The following is a 3,952-nucleotide window of genomic DNA, read 5'->3' on the forward strand; positions in this document are numbered from 1 at the left end:
GAAGGAATAGGTCAGTTGCCTGGGGCAGATGGTGCAATGTTAACAGATGACACACAGAAAGCAGAACTTCTCATCTTCTATTTTCCTTTTACTGTTCTCTAGCAAGGCTCTTCAAACTAAATAGCATAAAGAAATCATTAAGAGGAAATTGAAACACAAGTTAGTGAAAGAGATAGTGAGAGAACCCTTGTTTTCACGTTTTCAGATCCAAGTGAGTTATGCTCAGATAATGAAAGAACTTGCAAAAAAGATGAATGAATCACTGATCAGAAATTATTTTTGGTAACTTTAAAAATAAATTTTGTATAATATAAAATGCTCCTGAAGCCTAGAGAAAGACAAATGTTGCTCTCATATTCAAAGAAATATAAAAGATAAACTCATAGAAAATACAAGTTCATATTGATTCCCTGAAAAAGTTTTTGCTACTTTAATTTTTTCTTATCCATATACAAACATGCAAAGGGCAAATGAGAGAGGAATGGAGAGAGAAAAAAATGAAGGAAGGAGAGAGAATGAGAATTCAAGAGACAGAGAAAGAGTGAGAAAGAACAGAAGAGACTGAGAAGGGAGAATAAAAAATTTATTAGATTTGTGAAAATTATCTGAAGTTTACTGAGTACACACAACTCACTTTGCCTGTAGTTTTTGTGATTTCAACAATCCTGTAAAATTTCAGAGTGGTGTATTAAATAAACATGATAAATACCTTGGGAAAATAAAGGCAATTAATAAGAACCTAATAAAGTCAAGGAAAAAAGGATGCTAAACTTGGAGCTTCCCCCCCGCTCCGCCACCAACTTCCTTTGTCTTTTCTTTCCTCATTTCCGAAGAGTGAAATCTACTTTATTTCTCTCTACATAAAACAGTGTGGCTGTCTCCAAGTTCTACATAGTATTCCCTGGAGCTGATCAGACCAGGAGAACAGGCAGCACTGGTCAGTGTGCTCACTCATCAGTCCTGAGTTCCATTTTCTCTTCTCCAAGTATCTTGTCCAGAGACCTCCTTTCTTCTTTCCTTTCCTTTAGAACTCACAAATCCTGGGCCTCTGCCTTATCCATTTACTTTCATTCATGTTCTAATGTTAGATTATGTACTCCAGCTGCCCACCTAAGAACTAGCTGTTGGCTGGCTTCAGTCAACTACTTACTTTGCTTAGGTTCTGCATCCTCCACTGAAGAGTGGTCCAGGAACCTCTGAGCAACCACCCCTCTGAAGGGAACCATCTTTAATGGGCCACATTTGTTTTGGATTCCAGTGATTGTCTCACCCACAGGATCTCTGCTGCCTCTTCAACTATGGCATTGTTATTCCTTCAGTCTGTGCTAATTGGACACCAACTTGTTGAAACACATTACTGCTCCAAGGTAAAGGGCAAAGATTTTAGAGTAAGACAGATTTTTAATCTCTAAAAAAATATGATTCAGATCCTATTTCTGCCTTGCTTCAAATGTTCCAAGTTGGATTCAGTCTTTATAATCTTCAGATCTTCCAGTTAGAAAAAAAATCCTCTTTATCATGACCTTCAAGGGTTAGCCTAATTTGGACATTTCCTGTCTCTGTTATCACTGCTCACCATTCTTGACTTTTATGTATAAAAGTCACTCTGAAGACTGTTGCCTTCTTTTCTCTTTTCAAGCATGTCAAGTCTGTTCCTGCCCCAGGGCCTTTGTACTTACTTGCTCTTTTCCCTCAGATTTTCACATTTCTGGATCTTTCTTTTCATGTAAATTTCAGCTAAAATTTTCCTTCTTGAAGGAAGCCTTCCTGATGGCCCCGCCTAAATCAGCTCCCCCAGACTCAGTTAGTTTCTGCGATGTTATTATGATGTTTCAACTTTGTGGCACCTAATTTTCTCTAGATTTACCTTGTATATTTACTTGATTTCCTTGTTTGTTTCCTCTTAGTTTGACCTCCAGAATGGAATGCTTCATGAAAACCAGGACTGTACTCCCAGCATCCAGGTATACCTGGTATATGGTGGGTATTCAACCAATGTTTGAATAAATAAATGAATCCTTGCTCTATGACAGTAAACTCACTGCTTCTGTGGGCTTTACTTATTATCTTCACAGGGTAGTTAGCAGTTGTCATCATGATGGGATTTCATGAGCGTTGAGTGAGATTACATAGGTCTAGAACAAAATGAAGAACAGAAAAAGTACACCATAATCCCTAGTTATGGTTCGTGTCAGTAAGCCTCCCATTGTGGTGACAAAATCAATTTATAAGGAGGAGAAGCTTATTTCGGCTCAAATTTTCAGAGGTTTCAGTTCACATCTGCTTGGCCCTGATGCTTTTGGGCCTGTGGAGAGCCAGGACATCATGGTGGAGAAGAGCCGCTCACTTCATGGTAGCTAGGAAGCAGAGACAGAGGGGGGAGGCTGAGGTCCCAGTATCCCCCCCAACCCCTCCCCACAGCTTCTTTCCACCAGGCTCTGCCTCCTAACGGTTCTACTGCATCCTAATAGTGGCACAGGCTGTGACCAAGTCTTTCAGCCATGGTCTTTGGAGGATATTTGAAACCAAACAATAAGAGGGTTATTCCGATATGCCCGTCTGAGAAAGGCCACGGGAGCACAGAGATGATGATTCGAACACAGGCCTTTTCCCTAAGTACTCAGTTGTTTTGTCTGAGTGGGGATTAGAGATGCTACAGGTTTGGGGTATGGCTCCTCATCTGCCCTCCTGAACTTTTGGCTGCCAGACTCTCCCCTGGGCCTGTCAAACTCTGTTGCTGGATTGTGTTCTTGGGCCTGCTTATCCACGTTGCCTTGATGTCTCATAAGAAGCCAAGCACAGACTGATAATTCCTGAGATTATGAAATTAACTTATTTAACTTTTATGGATGGAGCTATATGACAAGTATTTCTAGGTATATCACAGAAACTTAGTATCTCTGTATTTCAGCAGAGTCTATGAAAGCCATTAATATTTTGGGGATATTTATAGATGAATATAGAATTATACCTTTTGATATTAATGACTATTGAAATAGATAAACCTAAATAGCTCCCCATATTTTTAAGATTCAAAAGCACTCCCAATATTACAAATGATAATGAAAATTGGTCAGAAGCCTGATTCCCCAAATTAGCAAATCTGTATAATTATATTTGATTATACAGAGGGTATCTAATTCATTTACTTCTCTGTAAGTCTGTCTCTGTCATATTATCCTGGATGGTGATAAGCCCCTGAGCTCTTGTATCTCTATCTTCTAGGTAAACTGAACAAAGTAAGAGGCCTAAATGATGTCTGTAGAAGGATATTCTTTTGATGAAAAACATGGATGAGAAATAGCAGAAAGATGTATACCAAAATGTTAATAGTTGAATTGAGATTTTAGACTTTCCCCTCATTTTTCAAATTGCACTTCTTTGACTATACATGACTTTCATGAGTAGAAAACAGAACATATAAATCAATGGCACCCTTAAGACTGTAGGGGTGGGAAAGCCTATGAGGTTTTCTTGTTCAGAAAGACTCAGGGACTGGTTGATAGCAGCATCGGAAACATGAATCACAGACCCCAGAACTGTCAGAACTGGTCTCCCAAGGGTGCCTCATGTGCAGGCTCAGTGCCATGTTTTAAGGGACTTATTTTAAAGTTAGGGTGAAGTAAATGTTGGCTTATGTTTAAGAATAACTTTTGATGGCAGCTAAGAAAGGAACGATGGCCATTTTGTTAGCTTGCCAACTCTATACTGAACTGCTGGCCCTTCTCTAAGAAAGATGCCAAAGAGAGGGCTCCTACACTGGGATGCCTAAAATTTCCTTCTAGGCCATAAGAGAATATGATCAAACCTACCACCTTTAACCTTTTTATTACTCTCAATATCTTTATGAGTAGTATTTTTGTCACTGAGAAATTAATGTTCAAACAGGTTAAGTTATTGCTGCCTAACCTAGATCTTGTCCATTTCTGAGTGGAGATTTGGACTTAGATCT

Source organism: Heterocephalus glaber, unplaced genomic scaffold (genome assembly GCF_053883595.1).
Source record: "Heterocephalus glaber isolate CG9 unplaced genomic scaffold, H.glaber_assembly_v1.0 deba00001550, whole genome shotgun sequence".
Classification (NCBI taxonomy): domain Eukaryota; kingdom Metazoa; phylum Chordata; class Mammalia; order Rodentia; family Bathyergidae; genus Heterocephalus; species Heterocephalus glaber.